Raw genomic sequence first — 22,889 nt, forward strand, 5'->3', positions numbered from 1 at the left:
CCTAAACATTTCTACAGAATGATATATAATAGCTTAGGATGAGAGATATTGTATATCAGTCTGGCGAACTGAGCGGACGAGACCCAAGGGCGTTCAAGGGTCAAGAAGGCAGCTTCTGCCCATGCCGCAGGGGGAAACGAGGGGCAGGTGGGGCACGTCTCCCTCGGAAGACGGCCCACGGAGGAGGAGGAGGAGGAAAGTCTCTGCCCTGGGGGAGGTCTTGCACAGGGCTTATGCTGACGGGACTCAGTTCAATTCTGACCCAGGAGCTTCAGACCTGGGGTCTTTGTATCTTGCCGTTCTAGCTCAAGGTGGCTTTTTTCACCCAACTTTCTTTATCCACCATCTGTCAGGAATTGCTGCAACCTTTACCCCTTATATTTTAAAATTATAATCCTGTACAGTAGTACCTCTGGTTAAGAACTTAATTCGTTCCGGAGGTCCATTCGTAACCTGAAACTGTTCTTAACCTCAGGTAACACTTTTGCTAATGGGGCCTCCTCCCCATTAAAAAAGTGCTGCAGACACGATATCTGCAAAATTGAAGCATTTATCCCCAAACTTGCTGTATAAGGAGAATAAACAAAAGGAAGAACAGGCTCACCAATCCAAAACTCTTTACTGAAGCTCAACCCATTTGAGAGTAAGAAAACTCCTTCGGGAACTTGAAAAACTTGCAAGTTCTTAACAGTCAAAAATACCTCATTATTAAAGTCAACTCAAAAGCCAGTTTCAGAGGGTCAATACTTAAAGCACAAAGCTTTCCTCACAGAATTCAGGAACTGGTAGTTTCTCTCACTGAGCTACAATTCTAGGATTATTTGGGGGGAGGCATCCGCTTTCGACACCTGGTGTGGTTGTGGCAGGCAGGGAGTGCACTGCCAATTTTCCCAGGCGGTTCTTGCGTTGCTCAGACTCCCCAAATCAAGGGGCTTTGATGAAGAGTTCTGCATGGTGGGTGTCAGGAGGTGGAGTCGGGCAGAGGTCAGCAAGAAAACAATAAAGCACCCGAGGTCAGGGAAATGACCTCTTTATCCAAAGAAACCCAGACAGTGCAGGTCTAGGGAGCCTTGTCCCAGCAAAGACGGACGGACCTGGGAAACACTGGTTAATAAATAGATCTCAGCATAAAGTCACAACAGTATTATTATTAATATTATTCTATTTCTCACTACAAAAAAATTCTCAAAGTGACTTGCAATTTCAATTGCCTTTTAAAGAACTCTTAAGTTTCTCAACTCTTTATTCCACGAAGTTAACAATTGTGCCTCATCTGTTTTGTTGAAATCACTTGAACACAGACAATGCAGCAACCACACCTTACTTTGCAGCCTATTGAGCTTTTTGTGATTTTTCTTTTTAATCCAAGGATAAAAAAGCCAATTAAAATCATCACAATTACAGCTTCTTTACAGGACAGTAGAAAGAGCTGGCAAGTCTTGCCCAATCACGTATAGTCCCAGCGTTGATTTACAGGGCTGGCAGCCACATCAGACTGGTTGGGCAACTCTCAAGGGCCGATTTCCCTTTCCAAGATGCTAGGCTGAGTCCCATTTCTGGATGGGAAAACTGTTTGGCACCGCTGAGGCTGGAAGAAGAATGAGACAGTTGTGAGGAGGTGGCTGGGTGCCCCTTCCACCCAGAAATGGGAGATGGCCTCAGAGGCCCCTGAAAGGAAGGAGCGGAGAACGACTTTTCCCAGGCCCAGGGAGTTTCCCCTCCCACCCCCCACCCCCAAAAAGCATTGCTAGAAAGTCACACTGGAACCAAAACTGAGTCAAATGGAGCCAAAGTTTCCGCATGATTCTGCCGCTGGCTTTGGGGCTGTAACACAAGTTCCAGGGTCAAGAAGATGTGTTATTTGACGATGGCTCTCCTACCTCCTCTCAGACACACCAACTCATAATAAGGCTTGGGGAATGGCGGGAAATTTGTCAAAAGGCAAATGGCAATGGAATTTTAAAAATGAAGTTTATGAGAACTAAATAAGAGTTTAAAGTTTTCCAAAGAAGCAGAGTGAGACATCCCAGCAGCGACAACTGGTGATAAAACAAGAATCTCAGCACTGCTCTCTCTGTTCAGACCCCAGCGGTCTCTATTACACCCTCTTCACGCTGGAGTCCCTCTGTTTAAGAGCGACTGCCTTAAGGTCAGGAACAAAGTGTAACATTTGGGGCTCCATTTTGCCTCCTCCAAATCTCATGCTGACCTTTTCTAGAGCCAAAGAGAATGATACGCTGTCATCTACAAAATTCCAACCCCCAGAAAGACGCAGAGCTTATCCCAGATTTTCGGCACATGAAGTGACCTGAAGGCATGGGGGGGGGGTCTTTGCACAGAAGGCTTTATGTTGGGGCCAGAACAGCAGCACAGGCCTAGAAAGAGGTTAGCTCAGCACCTGAAAAGGACAACCTCCCTCTCAGATTGCCCCCACAGTAAACCTTCAAAGCTTGCCTTGAGAATACAGTGGTACCTCGGGTTAAGTACTTAATTCGTTCCAGAGGTCCGTTCTTAACCTGAAACTGTTCTTAACCTGAAGCACCACTTTATCTTCCAACTCTATGATTCTATGATCTAATGGGGCCTCCTGCTGCCGCTACGCCGCCGGAGCCCAATTTCTGTTCTTATCCTGAAGCAAAGTTCTTAACCTGAAGCACTATTTCTGGGTTAGTGGAATCTGTAATCTGAAGCATATGTAACCTGAAGCGTCTGTAACCCAAGATACCACTGTACTAAATTTCAGCTCCCATCTAATTCCACTACCCACTTACTTGAGTTCACCTCAACCAGTCTTTTATTATACCAAAAAATGTGGACTATCTAATAATATCACCAGATTACAATTATGCTTTTAAAAATATCAAAAAGGGGTGTGTGTGTGAGATGAGTACAGACTTTGAACTGATCTGGTTAAGCCCTCCTTGACTGGGCTGTGCGTAACACTTGTCTATAAGGAAATAAACTGCAGCATAATTTCCTTTGATCTGAACAATAGCTTTTTAATCGCAACTAGTATTTCCAAGGGAGATGCAGCGCACAGCGCTTGCATTCTCCAGAAAGGAATTAACATTTCTAGACAGGGTGGGAAACAGGTATACTAACAATGAAGTTGTGAAACACTTTCACAGGTTCTTACGGTAACCAGCAATATATATGTATGTTTTATCTTAAAGGATTTGCTATCAATTAAGCTTCACTACTGCACACACTTATGAAAATGGAAAGCACACTTGTTTAGAGGCAATGCCCTGAAGGTATTTTAGCAACATCTTCACATTTTGATGTTTTGTTTTAGTTCTAACTGTGCCACATCCAGGTAACTAGACAGTACCTGACCACAAGGCAGCCAAGTGGTGCAATTATTCATACTATTGGTAATAATCACGTCTGCATAGCTGCTGCATAAACCTCTAATTACAGAGTCAGGATATCCCCAAGGCTTGGGAAACAACATTAACTTCATAATACGAATTTAACAAGCTGAAACTCATACAAAGCTAAGAAATATTTTAAGGAAGCACGGATCGTGCCAAATCTAGAATGGGAAAAAAAATCCACCCTTAAAATAAAGAGTTCTAAAATAATTTAAAATTTCCAATTTTAATATGGAAAGGATCAATTTTCTGGACCTGAATCAATGTTAAATGCAAACTAATAAATGTAATTAATTGTCATGTCATGGTGGGGGTCATCAGGTGCCACTAAAAGTGGGCATGTAGGTATTTAACTCTCCAGTTGTCTTCAGTGTAAAAATACAACTATTGCTGCAGGCAAACATATCAACTATACACCACATTTACAAGGTGATAACTCAGGTTTCATCATCTAGTGATGGCTTAATAACAGCATTGTGCTTGGGTGTTCCACATACCCTGGGTGCAAAAGCTCCTCCACAGCATTCTCAACTTGCTCTACTCACGATAATTACAGACAGCATTTCTATAGCTGACAAGTCTTCTTCAGGTATCTGAAGGACTGTCACATGGATGCTTGCGTTCAACCTTGTCTTCTGCTGGTCCAGAGGGTAGGACATGAACCAGTGGATTCAAATTACAAGAAATGAGATTCCAACTAAGCATGAGGAAGGACATTCTGATGACAAGAGATGTTTTGACAAATACCTTCCCTCAGAAGGTAGTGGACTCTCCTTAATTGGAGGCTTTTAGCAAAAGCTAAAATAGTAAATTTAGCCAAAGTAAATTCAGATTAAAAGGCTACTAAGCCATTATTTTATTATTATTATCTCCCTTTTTCTCTTTCTACTTTTTTCCTTTCTTTACTCTTTTTTTTTGGGGGGGAGTGTCCTCTATTTGGGGTCAATATTGGGCCAACAGGAAGGTGATGGTTGCTGAAGGACCCTGTGTGAGAGGCAGGGAAAGGAAGAACTCTGAGGATAGGAGGATGGGAGAAGGGAGGATCTCAGGTGAGAGCTGGCAGGGACCACCCCTTTTTCTCTGTGAGACAAGGGTTAATATCTACCTTTGAGAGAGGACTTTGCATTTTCCTTTCACTTTCTTCCATTTTGTTTTCATTTAGATTAGCTTGTTATTGTATTGTACAATATTGTGAAAAAGCTTATTTAAAAAACTTCTGAGAAAAGAAAATCCGCATTGGTGCATAACTGATAGATATGTAAAATTGGGACAGAAGTCTGATCACCACAATAATTACACAAGGATCTTTTGATCTCTATTAAAACATGTATACAAACATTCTCTGTTCTTGTTCAAAGTACTAATTGATGAGACATGAAACATCTGCTTGAAGTACACAACTTTAATTAGCTCTTTGTTGGGAGTTGGAAAATTAGTACTTCAAATTTGGAAGATGTGCACCAATCTAGTGTTCCAAATGTTTATTGTCCTCAAACATGCAATTTTAGACACAATTATATTAAAAGAACAAGCAAACACACACACAAATATTTCTGCAACTAATCAGTCACTTATTTCCAAAAACAGTCCTTCTTCTCCTTCTTTGGCGATCACTCGTAGCCAAGTAAGATTATCTTCCATGAACACAGCCTTAACAGTGAGTCCGTAAGTGACTGTGGAGGCCAATTCTGGATCCACAAGTCCTTCCACAGCGGAGACATAGGTTTCCAGGCAGGAGTTTATCATGAAGAGAGTTTGCCAAGCATGCCTTCCTCTTAGCATGTTTCTCCTTTTCATCCTGAGTTCGAGCGTCTTCTAAGTCCATGACACCTTTGGTAAAGGCTGTTCTCCGATTGAAGCACTCGCAGGCAAGTGTTTCCCAATTGTTGGTGTTTATGCTAATTTTTTAAGTTTTACCTTGAGAAAGTCTTAAAACCTCTTTTGCTGACCACCAGCATTACGCTTTCCATTTTTAAGTTCACAATGGAGTCGTTGCTTTGGAAGACAATAATCAGGCATCTGAATAACATGACCAGTGTAATGAAGTTCTAGTTGAAAAATCATAGTTTCGACACTGGTGATCTTTGCTTCTTCTGTCATTAGTTTGCCTATCTTCCCATGTGATATGTAAAATTTTCCGGAGACAATGTTGATGGAATTGGCAAGCAGGAAAAACATGTCTACTAACAAAATATAACAAACATCCTTGAGTTCATTTTTTCCTCGTTCTGTATAATACAGTGGTACCTCTAGTTACAAACTTCATTTGTTCCGGAGGTCTGTTCTTAATCTGAAAGTGTTCTTAACTAGAGGCATGCTTTCACTAATGGGGCCTCTTGTTGCTGCTGCACTGCCGGCACATGATTTCCGTTCTCATCCTGGGGCAAAGTTCTCAGCTCAAGGTAACTCTTCCAGGTTAGCAGAGTTTGTAACCTGAAGCGTTTGTAACTCAAGGTACCACTGTACTTATGGATGGGTGTGCATGCGCACCTGTGTATATGAACTCACATGCACAAGCACATACACTGTGAGCTGAAGTCAGGCTTAGCCATGCTATGCAGATGTAATGAAAATAACATGATTTGAAAGTAGCAGGTTAATTACTAACTTTAAGCTCTACTGCTTTCAAAGCATCTACTCTAAGAATTATTACATCTTGATCTAGCCCTAGGTGTCTTCACACAGTACAAGGTATTAAGGGTTGTATCCAAAGCAGAGTGGGATGCGGTGGGTAAAAGCCTCAGCGCCTAGGGCTTGCCGATCGGAAGGTTGGCGGTTCGAATCCCCGCGGCGGGGTGCGCTCCCGTCGTTTGGTCCCAGCGCCTGCCAACCTAGCAGTTCAAAAGCACCCCCGGGGGCAAGTAGATAAATAGGGACCGCTTACCAGCGGGAAGGTAAACGGCGTTCTGTGTGCGGCTCTGGCTCGCCAGAGCAGCGATGTCACGCTGGCCACGTGGCCCGGAAGTGTCTCCGGACAGCGCTGGCCCCCGGCCTCTTAAGTGAGATGGGCGCACAACCCTAGAGTCTGTCAAGACTGGCCCGTACGGGCAGGGATACCTTTACCTTTTTACCAAAGCAGCACCAGCAGCAGCACTTTCATTTCATCTTTCCTCCCCCCCATGCACCCCACAAAATCTTCTGTGGAGAGGCCCCCCCAACCCCCAGAGCCAGTTTTCACGGCACACAGGTGGCTGCAGGGGAGAGAAGAGCAAGGGCTAGTTCCATTTTGCTAGTGCAAATCTTCTGTGCTAGCAGAATGTGAGAGTTAGATACTACCTTCTGCTTACCAACATTTTAAACTTTCAATTCTTTTCATTTTTAATGTCTCTTATGGGTGAAAAGATGCACTTGATAGTGTGTGGCAGCTGCAAAATATAGTGATGCCTCAGTAGCCAGGAAATTGTCAAATGAAATTTCCAGTGGCCAGTCTCATTCCTTGCTACCCCACTAGCAGAAGAGAGAATACAAAATTGCTTAATGTGTGTATAATACGTCATAGTATTCAGCTTTTCTTTTTACATATTTTTAAAGAATAGATTATGTTTGCTCATCATGAGATAGATGAGCACGAGATAGATGAGAAAATAGACCAGAAACCTCTTGAGTGCTTTTCTTCAGTCAAGAGCCGTTTCCGTTTTCTGTTCAATTTCCTAAAGCTTCAGACGTCTGCGTACGATGAAAGGAGATGCAGGCGGCAGAATGGAGACTGAGGCTTTGACAGCTGCCCCCCCTACCCAACAAAGCCCTAAAGCAGCTCCAAAGCTTTAGAGCCAGGCTAGTACCAAATAGTCCTGGCCAAAGCTCGCCAATATTGCAGTCATAGAATTTATATGAACTGAAGACTTATGCAAAACTATGGAAGCAGAAGGAGCCGAACCAAGTGTAACTCACATTAAAGTTTAGAGGAGCTGAAGGAGCGCTCAGTAATTGCCCGTGTGATATATTAATATGAAAGAGTCTTTGTTTGAAATACTGCACAGTTCACCAGTGGGAAGAAAACATAGGAATACTCTGCGTTTATCCCATAGTAAAGCTTTCAAGTGTGCCTTTTACATTTAAACTTTATCTTCCCAGATGAATGCTTGTGATAGAAAACGTAGCAAATATCTGCAGCTTACGAAAAGAATTGATTGTCAGCGCAACCCAGCCGAAGTTAAACATTTTCAGTCTCCTCTGTTCTTAGAAGATAAATTTAAAAGACAATTTCTCCATTTGAAATCAGTGAGAGAGCTATTGTGACTGGATTGTAATATATGTCAAATTATTTAGACTAATTCCTAATTGTTATTTTTTAAGCGCAAGGAACAATGCACCTAACAGCACGCATAAAAGATAAAGGGACCCCTGACCGTTAAGTCCAGTAGCGGACGACTCTGGGGTTGCAGCGCTCAACTTGCTTTACTGGCCGAGGGAGCCGACATTTGTCCACAGACAGTTTTTCCGGGTCATGTGGCCAGCATGACTCAGCCGCTTCTGATGAAACCAGTGCAGCACATGGAAACACCTTTTACCTTCCTGCCAGAGTGGTACCTATTTATCTACTTGCACATTAAACTGCATTAAAAAACACACCCTTAGCTTAGTTGGTTAGTGCTTCACAAACAAATGCAGTGTGATGCAAGGAGCCAGAGAAGACTTCCGTGTCCAGGCTGGGGTTGTGTGTGGCTCTTCTCAGTCCTCTTTTTGCAGATCCTCTCCCCCATCTGCCTCCCCCACCCCTCCCTGCAAACAGGAGAGGGGCTGCTTGGCGTTTGGGAATCTTCAGAAGCAGATGCCAGGGCAAATCAAAGCGTTACAGGGAAAGTGGACCTGAGAAATCTGCAGTGCAGAAACGAAAAGGAGTGGGCTTGCACAACAATCCTAGGACCCCTGCCTTGCCGATCACAACACCTAAACATCTTTAAAAGGTTTTCAGTGAATAAATATAGAGTGCTTTGAACGGCTGCATAAAGATTGACTACTCCTTATACCTATGATACAGGGGTTTTTATGGGCTTGGGCACTGCCCAATTCAATAAAAGCCTAGAAATAGTGGTTTACTAGACATAAAGCCTCTCTTATTAAAGATGGAAATACTCAAATAGACTCGGCGTCTTGCAAAGCTATGCCTTCAAGTCCACAAAGTGAAAATCCCTCTCCTGGGATTTTTTTTAAAGATAGGGAACTTAAAAAAAAAAAAAAAAAAAAAAAAACCTTATAGAAAAAACCTTTTGAAAGGAGGAAAGAAAAAACTTAGGTTAACCTAAGTGTTTTTTAAAAAGCACACACATCTTAAGATAAACATTTAATAAGTTACTGGCTGACATATTTTAAAATAAGCGGAAAGATGATAGATTTACCTGTTGAAAAGGAAAAGGAAATTTAAAATTAAAGTAGATTTCGGAAGACCTAAAAATATTAAGCATTTTATCAGGCCACCAAGCTTTATCTTTAGGTAGCACATGTGCGAGAGAAGGATACCAATGGAAATTAAATGGATTTAAGCTACCATTTAAATAATTGGTGGCAATTTTCAATGTCTAAAAGGTTGGGGTTGCAGACACAGGAGGTCAACTCAGGGACTGGAGCCATTATTAAGGAGAGTATAATAAATCAACTTTCTTAAAGGAACAACTCTACCACACAAGCTTTCTAACAGAGTTTTCAAGCCACATTTCCTCTAATAGATAAATATGAAAATGGAAAGCTTCAATAACCTATTAACTTCACTTAGAAATACATGACTGAAATAAAAGCTGTGACCTTGGAATTAAAGGCAAATACAAATATATTCACCCATGGAATATGATATTTCTTTAAGAAAACACCATCACACACATCCACAGAAAAGTAATCTTTTACGTTGTTAAATACTCATATTAACAATGCTGCCCTTATTACTTTATTTTTTATTAATTTAGCATTTATATACCACTTTTCATTTTAAAAGTTGCTTAGATAAAACAAGCAATATTAACCTGACTCAACCCCCCCCCTCCCGCCGCCGCACAAACAAGCCACACTGCAATCAACTGAATGCAACCAGCCAAGTTCAGGAGGCCGCTAATCTCTCGCATTATCAATAAAAATAAATGAATACATAAACAAAGGACCTACCCATGTGATGCTGACACAAATCCCAACACTAACAATAGGCAATAGAACAAAAGAACAATACCCCCTCTCCCCCCTTTTTGTGCCCAATTGCAAAATTTCTATGAGGAAAGTGTCTCTCACTATATGTAAACAATCTGTGAAAAATACTATAAATTGAAAATGGAGACAATAGATGTAGCTTTCTCTGCTTATCTGTTTAATTTATAAGACAAAAACGTTTTTAAAAAACTAATAAAAAACAAGCAATATTAAATAATAACCACCATGCACCAAAATTAATTTGACCGTTTTGTTTCATTCCTGCACACTGATCCCGTTAGCAGAGATGAAATGTGATTATTTAACTAATCAGGACTTGGAAATGCAAGCACTCAACTAATTGTGGCATTGCTAGATGATCCTCAGGGAGCCTTCCAACGCGACAATTCTATGATTCCAATTCCGGACTCTGGGGATACCTTTCCTGATCTGCTGTATACATTCCAGCTGATTCTCAAAAATTGTGTTTTTAAACAACTCCCACGCATTTTGGTCAAGATTTGACTCTCCTGATTTTGCGTTTTCTTTTTATCAATTCCCTCATTTTAAAAAAGTTTTATCTTTTGAACTCAAATGTGACTGTGTTGGATTTTCTTAGAGAATGGCCATTTACATATATATTTAATTTAATAACACTATGGTCACTGTTCCTGATTCATTCAGCACTTCCATCTTGCACCACATCCTGGGCAGCGCTGAAGATGAAGTCCAGGCCACCACACTCCTCTAGTTGGTTCAAGAGCACAATCCTTTACAGTGGGAAAGATTTTGGCATGATAATTCAGGAACAAAAATGCACTATAATAGCTTACTCCGTAGGTACATTACAACTTAGTATTTTGATGGTATCTGATGCCTGAAAGGATCAATAAGATGATTTGCCATCTCTCCATGTAGTCTACCAAATTTAAAATGTCCAACCTCCTGCAATGCAGGAATATGGAGCTGTCCCACACGGGGATTGAACCTGTGACCTTGGCATTATCAACACCACGTTCTAGCCAGCTGAGGAAGCTGGTGTGGTAAACGAAGAGTCAAAGATGCAACAGGCAAAGAAGCTTCAGTCTGGTTCCAACTCAGTACTGTGGCCACATCAAAATTATCACCAAACAGTATCTCAGACTACAACATAAAAAGAAAAGTTGGGAATGCACACCACTAAGACAACAAAAATGTTGCTTTGCCAAAAGATCTTTGATTGCTGAATTGTCTAACTGTCAAAAGCAATAAAAAAAAAACAAACCACCAAGGCAAATTAATTTCTTCTTGTTGTCCGGATTCTTAGGGGAGCTTGGACCAAACAAAGCTTTGTTTTCTTAATTTGCACTATCACAAAAAATGGTGGCAACTCAGTTGGGGGACTGCTAATGAATATCAAAACTGAAATGTTGACAACAGAATGATTCCTGTTAGGTTTGGAATTTACAATGCTTTCTACATTAGCAAACTAGCTCCCAAAACCACAATAAGTAATTTAATTCAGAGTGCAATGAATAAGCTGCTTGACAGGACAGAGCTGCCTCCTCCAGAGTCTCAAGGATGCTGGGCAGCCAAACCAGAAACGGCTTCAACCTGCTTGACGGGCTATTCAAATTATTTTCGCACAGAGACACCTGTCAAAGTGGGGAAAGATTAGCAAGTGTACAGTATATAAACTAAAAAGATGACAAAACTCAAAGACAATTACTAATAATAGCAGCTTAAGATTTTTATTTTATTTTAGTTTTGCTATGTTTGTAGCTGATGTTGTACTATCCTTTGAAACAGCATTGTGTGATAACATAGCTGAACACAAATTCATTTGTATTTGGCTGGAAATGGGGGAGGGGACAAAAAAATTATTTTCCCCAATGTCTTCATAATGGTCAAACAAAACAAATTAAACTGGTCTGAATAAAAAACAAATCAATATGTATACCAAAGAATGCACTCAATTCCAGATTAAAGAACCAAGAAGAAATGCCAGAAAAACCTTCATCCAATGATTTTTTAAAGTAGAAGAACATACATCTGAAGGCAGCCCCGTTTAGGGAAATTTTTAATGTCTGAAGTTTTATTCTGTTTAATATTTTGTTGGGAGCTGCCCAGAGTGGCTGGGGAAACCCAGCCAGATGGGTGGGCTATTATTATTATTATTATTATTATTATTATTATTATTATTATTATTATTATTTATTATTATTATTATTATTATTATTATTTCACACACACTTTATTGTATCATCTGCTTTGTACCATCTCTAAAACAAATATAAATTACAGTTCTTCGGTGCAATTAAGTTCCATGGCAAATTAGCTGCCAGTTGCAATTATGTATATAGGAATAAAAAGAAACACAGTGATTTATTAGGTTTTTAGCAGAACATGCAAAGTATAATCTGCAAGAAATTATGCCACACTCTTCCTGCCTATCAAGGCAGGTCGTCAGATTGTCTCAAGCTATTAATCAATGCAACTGTGATCAAAATAGCAAGTTCTATAGAATTTCTAAAGATTTTAACCTTCATTTATCAATGAAAGTTGTGAAATTGAACTAATTCCTTGCTTTCCTTCCTTCCTCCCTTGTTCTCCATATTTGCACCCTGGTTTATTTACATGCAAACAATCATGATCCTGATTAGAGCCATTCTGACCCCAGAATGCAGCAGTGTGCCTGAGAACATAGAATTAATTTGTTTTGACTCATGCTAATAGTTCGATCACATGGTCCTCTTTATCCAGCTTAGAAATACAGGATGTTCAAAAGCAAAAGCAGCAAGTCCTCTGGCCTTAAAAGAATTTATAGAGAAAAAACACTGAGACCTCCCAATTTCCTATCACCTTTCACCATTTTGCTAACCACACACTAAGCCTGCCAAGGAAAGGTACCAGGAATGTTATACTTAATGATGTGCTATAAATTCTGCAACAACTTGGAGCATTTCAGTAAGTGATAGGGTTATGAACACATACAAACGATTTTGGATTTCCAGAAGATTAATACATCCAAACACTACAAGACCTGGTAACCTCTTATTATGCTATCAAAACTAGAGCGTTCGACTGCAGGGAAATACATTGAAGTATGGCAAGAATATCTGAATAGGAATGACAATAATATGCAATGTGGCCTGTAGTCTGTGATATCATGGTAGAGATGGGAATGTGAATACTAGAGTATTAATGCACTGAAATGCTGCACATGTACTCCATAGCATGCATTATTAGGGAAAATAGCATGAAATATGTTGCATGAAATATAATAAAATAATTCATTTTTAGCTTGAAATATGTTTGTTAATGCTGTAGAATTTGTGGGGATTTGGGGTGGCACAACATAATGCTTGCCCTGACCCTAACACAATGTGAACATATACACTTGAATGGGCTCAGGCCTTAAGCCAAATTGGGGCAGGGGGGGGGGATAACCTACCTTCTTGGGCACATGTGCAAACTGGAGAAACTACATGTGCACATTTCAATCAAGTGCGCACACTCTTCCCCCAATCCCCAGCAATTAGGATTAGGTAAAGGTAAAGGGACCCCTGACCATTAGTTCCAGTTGTGACCGACTCTGGGATTGCGGTGCTCATCTTGCTTTATCGGCCGAGGGAGCCGGCGTACAGCTTCTGGGTCATGTGGCCAGCATGACTAAGCCGCTTCTGGCGAACCAGAGCAGCACACAGAAACGCTGTTTAAAATTTTAAAAGGTGATGCTGTTAAAGTGCTACACTCAATATGCCAGCAAGTTTGGAAAACTCAGCAGTGGCCAGAGGATTGGAGAAGATCAGTCTACATCCCAATCCCAAAGAAGGGCAGTGCCAAAGAATGCTCCAACTACCGCACAATTGCACTCATTTCACACGCTAGCAAGGTTATGCTTAAAATTCTACAAGGAAGGCTCAAGCAGTATGTGGACCGAGAACTCCCAGAAGTGCAAGCTGGATTTAGAAGAGGCAGAGGAACCAGAGACCAATTGCAAACATGCGCTGGATTATGGAGAAAGCTAGAGAGTTCCAGAAAGACATCTACTTCTGCTTCATTGACTTTGCAAAAGCCTTTGACTGTGTCGACCACAGCAAACTATGGCAAGTTCTCAAAGAAATGGGAGTGCCTGATCACCTCATCTGTCTCCTGAGAAATCTCTATGTGGGACAAGAAGCTACAGTTAGAACTGGATATGGAACAACTGATTGGTTCAAAATTGGGAAAGGAGTACGGCAAGGCTGTATATTGTCTCCCTGCTTATTTAACTTATATGCAGAATTTATCATGCGAAAGGCTGGGCTGGATGAATCCCTAGCCGGAATTAAGATTGCCGGAAGAAATATCAACAACCTCAGATATGCAGATGACACAACCTTGATGGCAGAAAGTGAGGAGGAATTAAAGAACCTTTTATTGAGGGTGAAAGAGGAGAGCGCAAAATATGGTCTGAAGCTCAACATCAAAAAAACGAAGATCATGGCCACTGGTCCCATCACCTCCTGGCAAATAGAAGGGGAAGAAATGGAGGCAGTGAGAGATTTTACTTTCTTGGGCTCCATGATCACTGCAGATGGTGACAGCAGCCACAAAATTAAGAGAAGCCTGCTTCTTGGGAGGAAAGCAATGACAAACCTAGACAGCATCTTAAAAAGCAGAGACATCACCTTGCCAACAAGGGTCCGCATAGTTAAAGCCATGGTTTTCCCAGTAGTGATGTATGGAAGTGAGAGCTGGACCATAAAGAAGGCTGATCGCCGAAGAATTTATGCTTTTGAATTATGGTGCTGGAGGAGACTCTTGAGGGTCCCATGGACTGCAAGATCAAACCTCTCCATTCTTAAGAAAATCAGCCCTGAGTGCTCACTGGAAGGACAGATCGTGAAGCTGAGGCTCCAAGACTTTGGCCACTTCATGAGAAGAGAAGACTCCCTGGAAAAGACCCTGATGTTGGGAAAGATGGAGGGCACAAGGAGAAGGGGATGACAGAGGACGAGATGGTTGGACAGTGTTCTCGAAGCTACCAGCATGAGTCTGACCAAACTGCGGGAGGCAGTGGAAGACAGAAATGCCTGGCGTGCTCTGGTCCATGGGGTCACGAAGAGTTGGACATGACTAAATGACTAAACAACAACAACAACAACAACCATTGGCATAATGGGCAAGAGTCATCCGCCCCTTGATTCAGACCAATTTTTTCCAAGGTCTCTAACAACAACAACAGCAGCAGCAACAGCAACAACTCATTACTTATACTCCTCCCATCTGACTGGGTTGCCCGAGCCACTCTGGATGGCTTCCAACATAATAAAAGCACTGCAAAACATCAAATACTAAAAACCTCCCAATACATGGCTGACTTCAGATGTCATCATAAAGTTGTACAGTTGTTTATTTACTTGGCATTTGATGGAAGGCTGCTCCACAGGGCAGGTGCCACTACCGAGAAGGCTCTCTGCCTGGTTCTCTGCAACCTCACTTCTCGCAGTGAGGGAACCACCAGAAGACCCTGGGAGCTGGACCTCAGTGTCTAGGCTGAACAATGGGGGTGGAGATGGGCTGAGGCCATTTAGGGCTTTAAAGGTCAGCACCAACCAACTGTGCTTGGAAACGTACTGGGAGTGAGTGAAGACCCTTTAGGTCTGGTGTTATACGGTCCTGATGGTGGCTCCCCGTCACCAATCTAACTTCTGCATTCTGAATTAGTCATAGTTTCCAAGTCACCTTCAAAGGGAGAGTATTTGAACTGTGGGTGGGTATGTGTATGTGACATATCTGTTGTTCTGACAGAAGTGGTGTTTGATCAGGTATATGCACAACTAAAGAACTAAATCTTTCTCCCTTGTTTCAGAATGGCAAGAAGCACCCTCCAGAGCAAAAGTCTGCACAAAATTATAGAAAGCCCCAGGATTACTGGGCAGAGTGAATAATATAAAAATTAACCACAATAAGAATGATCTACTTCTATTCATGCAGTATACTGCTACTTACAAAACAATGAAGCTATATGACAAATATGTTTGTAGTGTTTCGCAGCATTATAGCCTCAATAAGTATTTATGGTGAGAGGGGGAAAAGTCAAATCTCTTATATTGGGCAGAAATAAATTATAGAATCCTTACATTTGAGTAACAGCATCATCAGTTTAGTACAGTACTGCGTACTATGTATAACTAGAAATACTGCAATCCTGGCAAAATCCATTATACAATTTATGTTTATTAGAATTCTAATTCTGGATATTTTTTACATGAGAACAGTCACTTCAAGGAGTTGTTCACAAAATATCCTTAGTATACTCAAGAGGAGATGTCCATGTCCCTCACTCTGGTCTCCTACTCCATTGCCAGAGTCCTCCTTCTTTCTCCCTCTCCATGTCTTCAAAAACCTTAATCTAAAACTTTTGCTGTTGCTCATATTATTAGGAGTCTAATTTTTAGCTCTCCTGCCAACCTAGTTGTTCGAAAGCACGTCAAAGTGCAAGTAGATAAACAGGTACCGCTCCGGCGGGAAGGTAAACGGCGCTTCCGTGCGCTGCTCTGGTTCACCAGAAGCGGCTTTGTCATGCTGGCCACATGACCCAGAAGCTGTACGCCGGCTCCCTCGGCCAATAAAGCAAGATGCGCGCCGCAACCCCAGAGTTGGCCACGACTGGACCTAATGGTCAGGGGTCCCTTTACCTTTAATTTTTAGCTTCCATATTCTGTTTCATTTGGTTTTGCCATAGAGCAAGAAAAATGTAAGTTTGTTAAAAATAAAATAAAACTTAGCAATTTTGTTTCATATTCAAATACTGAGAATTATAATAATATATCTATCTTTCTCACGTCCCATAGAATTGCGCCAGAGAATCCCAGGTTAATATACAGACATTGTCAGTACATTAAAACATTGAAAACAATCATAGCATTACAGAAGTTGCACGCCACCCTGGAGAGAGAGCATATTTTGAACAGCAATCTATACATGTATTAAATAACTAAGTTGTGCATATAAACATCTTACAGATACACAGCACAAACAGAGAGAGCAACGTTTCACTAACAGTGCAATTGTGCAGCTTGCTCCTCCCAATCAATGTCATGGGAAAGACTCTTAATCTCAGGGTCCTGGGTTCAAGCCCCAGGCTGGGTGAAAGATTCCTGCGTTGCAGGGGGTTGGACTGGATGACCCTCGTGGGCCCTTCCAACTCTACCATTCTATGATTATAACACCTGTTCCTGGGCAAACTGGGCCAATTGCTCAAAAGTTTTTCTTAAGGACTGTTCGGTAAATGGACAGTGGCCTGTAGAGGAGCTTCATTTCACTATAATGAAGCAAAAGTGTCAGGTTTAAGAACGAAGCCTCTATTTATCAAGTTTTCTGCCCTCTTGCTGAATTAATATGCATCTTTAATTTGACATTTCATTAGTCTCTCCACAAAGGCCCTAAAAGATTGTCCAAAGCTAGCTTTAACTTCATGAACAGACAATCAAATCAGAGAGTAACGAGTATCAGCTTGCTTTATTTGGATTGCTAAATACTTAAAATTCAGGCCTTCATTTGCTATTGCATTAAGGCTCAACTCTTCTCTTAATTATGTAATCATTTTTTCGATACAAACAACAACCACAAAAGACACATACAACAAAAACCATAATAACAATAACACAATTTGACAATTCAGATTTGAATACACTGATATACCTATGACTACACCTTTTTAACAATATTTTCCTACTTCTCTCTCCTCCCCCTACTTCCCACCATTATCTGCCCTATTTCTTAAATATTCATTCCAGATTTCTTCATATTTATCCATTCTTATTTTGCGTCAACATGCAATTTGTTCATATGTAGCTAGTCTGTCCATATTATCAATTCATGTGCTCAATGGAATCTTTTTGCGGCTCTCCCAATTCACGAAAACAAGTTTTTTTGCTTCTAATATAGCACGGTACATCCATTTCTCTGGACCCCTTGAATATAATTTAGAATTAAATTCAATTCCCCTAAATAACAATTTCTTTTTATTGTTATAAATATCCTCACCTCGCACCAAAATGATCTTATCATCAGGCAGTTAATCATCATATGTACCAAGTTTGCATTTTTACTCCCACATCTCCAGCAGTTGTCTGGACTTGTTATTTTCTTCTGGTATAGTTTTGCTCTGAATATTATTTTCTGTTGAAGAAGTCTTAGTCTTAGATCCATAGAGGCTATTTCTGTTGATTTTATACTTGACTCCCATATATCATTTGTTATCCTAACTCTTCATTCCATTTTTGTCTATCATATTGTCTAAATCATATTTCTTCCTGTTGAAGCTCAGCTCTTCCCTTGACTTTCTAGCCTATCACCCATAGCCATGTCCCAGTACAGCAAACATTTATAAGTTTTCACCATATAAACAGCTGTCTACAAAAAGAAGATGAAATACCATAGAGGACATTATGTGACATTATATAATTCCAACAGTTGTTCAGTTACACCTTATTAAACACACCCCTGGGGAAAAATATTTTGTCTTCACATTTCACTGCTTCTCATCTTAAATTTAATTTTTAAAAAAATCCTGTAAGCTAGAGACTAGTTGTACTCTCAGATTCTGATTAGAAAGGAACAGAATTTTTTTTACCTAATACTCAAACTTATTGGGGGGGGGGGGGGCAGGAATGAAGCACCAAAATCCAACAGTAGGACAACTATAATCAATAACTGCTTTTACACACAAAGTTTTCTTGTAATTAAGATGTTGATCATTTGGAATGGTCCAAAACCATCTTCAACATTTTAAAAATGCTAAGCAAAGTTTTTTTAAAAAAATCAAACATATGTGCTTTTCTGTTTATGTCTTCGGAAAGAACATTCCGTATAATGAAAAACATGACCAAATTTTTCACAGTACATCACTATAAAACCCTGTAATTGACTTCTGGGGTTGGTTTACTCTGTGTCTATTTTCGTCTGCATAGAAAACAAAAATGATGTGGTAAAAAGAGCAAAATGTAGGTCCCATTGCAGGATAAGGCTCCATCCTGATTAGTAAAGTAGTATCATATTTTCTCTGGGAAACCTGCCCATTTTGAAGAAGGGAATTCAGGCCACATGAAGCGCCATTGAAAAGAAAAGAAAAAAACGAAGCCCATGGATTCAGATTGTAAAGTCAGGCTTGCAGACTCCTGTGAGCAGCCTTCTCCAGTTGGGCTGGATGAGAAGGGATCTGCGGAGCCCTTCCACTGATTTTTATTAGAGATTAAACTAATACTGTATATGAATTTCCAACTATTCACAGTTTTTTTCAACATACAGTCTAGCATTAAGCTGCCATTCATTATTATTTATTTAGTTTAACCTGGAATGACCCAGTATTTAAATATGATTTTTCTACAGTTTGCTTTAAAAAATTGAATGGAATGCCCTATAGGAATTTACGACTTACTGTTTCAGATTTATACCAAACACTGCGCCTATTGTGCTGTTCATTCATATATAATTTTTTTATCTCCCACTGCTGATACTGCTAAAGTAGTACACCCCTGCACAGAAAACCACCGTGCCTTAATGGGAGGGGACAGGAGAGCATCTCTCAAACATACGGGCACCCCGGTCTCTGTTCACCTTTAGGCCACCGAGAGCAAAATGTGGGAAGGCAACATGAGCAGCCGTGCGGTGACAGAGAACGCCCAGACAAAGTCACTTCACACATGACAAAATTCCCACTACAAAAAAAGCACAAAGGAGCATCCGCATCAGCAGTGACTGTGGACAATAACATCTTATTTTTCTAATTAGATTATCTGCAGAATGGGAAAATCCATATTGAAGCGAGGGAGGGGGGGGGAGTATGGACTGGCAATTGGATGGGAAAAATGCAGACACAAGATGCATCCAGTCCACTTTAAACTGCCTTTATTCCCCCTAACTGGAATAAAGGGGTAGCGATAAAGTTTGGAGAAAAGAAATTGTGGAGGACAAGACTGAAAGGCAGGCTGGACAAAGGAGAGGGGACGATCTCAGAAAAGGCAGATGCCAGCATCCAAGCCCAGCTCAACAAAATGAAAATCTTAATCTTATTGACTATATTTGTATTTTAATCTTTTAAATTTATAAGTGACTTAGAGGGTATGGTTAGTTGGGTAGCATATAAATGCCAAAAATCAATGAAATCCCTGCACATACTTTTCCTGTACCACTGGCCTGCAAGGTTGTTTTTACACTGTTACTGCCAGTGTAACACAGCAATGTCCAGCTAAAATAATTTGAACCAAGAGGCCTTTTCTTTCCCTGGCCTGATATTTTTAGACCAACAGGCTCCTTAGAAGACCTGCAATCCATTTCATCCTCAGATGCATTCCCTTCAACCTTTCACAGATGGCAACGCTTCAGTCTCAGGGTCTGAACTGCTCTCTGCCACAGCCTCTTCCTGCTCACTAAACCCTGTTACCTCTTCAGGTTCTGACACCTCTCCCTCCCCCCAGTCTGCTCCCTCTTCTCCCTCTGACCACTCATCATCATCCCACCACCACTCCCCTGGCTCTGAGCCTTCTTCCCACGGGGGTTCCCAGCTGGTGCCTCCCATCGTTCCTTTGCATTCAGCCAGTCCATGACATCCAAGCTGGATCACTGGGGAATTCTATAAAACAATTTAGTTATTTTTTAAAAGGAACTTTCCCCATGGTTGACTAAACTATGCAATTCTATACTAGAAAGATGCTCTGTGCCCCAAACTTGGCATACATCTATGCTCGTTCTACCACTGAAACCAGGTGAAGACCCAACAAGAGTAGTCCTACAGACTGATCGTGCTCATTAATGTCAATGCAAAGTTATTCTCAGCAATAATGTTGAACAGTCTTAATATATTTATTGGGCAATATATCATTGCCAACTCAATCAGAACAGCAATGAATACAGTCAATGAGCTTCACAAGTGGAAGGCATCTGGTCCACTTTGATAGAGTGGACTGGTCATTTTTAAATGTCTACTTTTCAAGTTGCAATTTGGCTCCAAATTTTTACACTTAATCCAACAATTTTATTCTACATCTCAAGCTGTCATTTTGGTTAATGGCTTTGATTTCCCGGTAACTGACCTGCTTTAAGGTACACATCAAGGCTTCCCTCTATCCCTGCCGATGTTTGCAGTGGCTATAGAGGTGCTTGCAGCAAAACGTTGTGGGAACACTACAGTAAAAGGGGTGGAGAACACCAAGCGAACATGTTTGCAGATGAGACACTCCTGATCCTCTGGCACCCCCAGGAGGGCCTGCCCTATATATGGGAGCAACTTGACATATTCCACAAAATGACAGGTTTTCAAATTAATTATTCCAAATCAACAACACTTCTGGTCATTCTGAACACAGAGGGTTGCAATTAGCTTCTCTCTAACCTGCGCTTAGCGGGATGCGGGTGGCACTGTGGGTTAAACCACAGAGCCTAGGACTTGCCAATCAGAAGGTCGGCGGTTCGAATCCGTGTGACGGGGTTAACTTCCATTGCTCGGTCCCTGCTCCTGCCCACCTAGCAGTTTGAAAGCATGTCATGTGCAAGTAGATAAATAGGGACCACTCTGGAGGGAAGGTAAACGGCGTTTCTGTGTACTGCTCTGGTTTGCCAGAAGCGGCCACATGACCTGGAAGCTGTTTCTGGCCATATGCCGGCTCCCTCAGCCTATAGAGCGAGATGAGCGCGCAACCCCAGAGTTGGTCACAACTGGACCTAATGGTCAGGGTTCCCTTTACCTTAACCTGCGCTTATGGGACGCAGCTGGCGCTGTGGGTTACACCACAGAGCCTAGGACTTGCCAATCAGAAGGTCGGCGGTTCAAATCCGTTGTTTGGCCCCTGCTCCTGCCAACCTAGCAGTTCGAAAGCACATCAAAGTGCAAGTAGATAAATAGGTACAGCTCTGGCGGGAAGGTAAAAGGCATTTCCGTGCGCTGCTCTGGTTCACCAGAAGTGGCTTAGTCACGCTGGCCACGTGACCCGGAAGCTGTACGCCGGCTCCCTCGGCCAATAAAGCAAGATGCGCGCCGCAACCCCAGAGTTGGCCACGACAGGACCTAATGGTCAGGGGTCCCTTTACCTTTAACCTGCGCTTAGCCATAGCTCATGGCGGCTGAAAATATCTAGGACTAACTATCAGATCTTATATTAAACAGTTAGGCCGACAGAACAATAAAATATTTATAAAGCATGCAATAGGATCTAAAAAAATCTGAAGCATATTAACCTAAGCTGCCTTGGACACATTGCAATAATAAAAAAAATCAATAGTACCGAGATTCTTGTATTTTTCCCCAGATAGTATCAGTATCAGTCCCTTCCACTCCACTAAAAATATAAACAACAAAATATATAACAAAGATCACACCATATAACAATCTGATCCAATATGAAAAAGTCATTAAAAAATAATAAAAACACAGATTTGAAATAAGCAACGTATATTGAATAAATATTCAAGAATCCATTAGAATATAATAGTACACAATAAAATAAAAAATCAGTAAATAAACATTAACAATTATAATAAATAATTACTAAACTATAATCAATAAAAGTAACAGCAAGTCACAATGCATAAAATACCACAATAAATACAAAACCATGTAAATGGATCAAATTGAAAAACAACGACACACAAGTTATATTTAAATAACAATAATAATAATCCCGAACTCTCTTCCCAGCTATCTAGCTATCTAAGTTATCTAAAGAGTTTATTTGTCTAAAGAGCGCTCTTGTATTGCTTAGTTGCAGCAAATACGTAATGCAAGCTGCAACACTGGACACAATGTAATGTTTATGGTTTGGTTTTGTGAAAAATGAATAAAATAAGTTTGAAGGCGGGGAATTACTTGCAGATGACTCTGTCCTTTCAACAAATAGGGATGGATACATCTTTACATTTCCATTTCTCTCCACTTCTCATTTTTGCCTATGTTTGTGATTTTTTAAAAAATAATATTTTTTTATCATTTCTTGTACATTTTGTGCACATTTTCCCCAATATACTCATTTTTTTAATGCAATTCTGCCTCGTAAATGCATTTTTGCAAGCAATTTTCCGTAATAAAATGCATTCTTGTGCATCATTTTCACAATTTACACAATTTTGTATGCACATTTCACTAACATATGCATTTTCTGAGGTGTGCTTCAGTTCATATATTAGTTCAAGAAGTGCAAATTTGGTGTGTCCAGATAAAAATGCAAGCAAAACAAATTTCTCTCCCAACCCGTATCATAAATTATGATGGGGCAGATGACAAGCACTAATTTTGGCAAATGAGCTCAGTGTGCCAGCTAGCTGACAAATTAGCTTCTAGAAACCACTAACAGTAGCTTACAGAATCACAGCTGTTAACAACGAAATGTTGATCTCAGTCAAAATGTCTTGCATTCAAAAAGACTTCTAAGCGCTTTT

General features: G+C 40.7%; 1 protein-coding gene and 1 long non-coding RNA gene across 7 annotated transcripts in view; both read right to left on the reverse strand.

Annotated features, from left to right (window-relative positions):
• The window catches only part of LOC310675334, an 18,572-nt gene extending 17,780 nt beyond the window's left edge, over nucleotides 1–792 (reverse strand). The window contains exon 1 of the long non-coding RNA XR_014510060.1: nucleotides 748–792. This is a non-coding gene — a long non-coding RNA (uncharacterized lncRNA). The remainder of the gene's footprint in view (nucleotides 1–747) is intronic.
• Nucleotides 1–22,889, reverse strand: part of SUPT3H (SPT3 homolog, SAGA and STAGA complex component) — a 212,835-nt gene that overhangs the window by 127,385 nt on the left and 62,561 nt on the right. The gene's annotated exons all lie outside the window — the stretch shown is intronic.

Source organism: Podarcis tiliguerta, assembly GCF_965153285.1.
Source record: "Podarcis tiliguerta genome assembly, chromosome: 3".
Classification (NCBI taxonomy): Eukaryota; Metazoa; Chordata; class Lepidosauria; order Squamata; family Lacertidae; genus Podarcis; species Podarcis tiliguerta.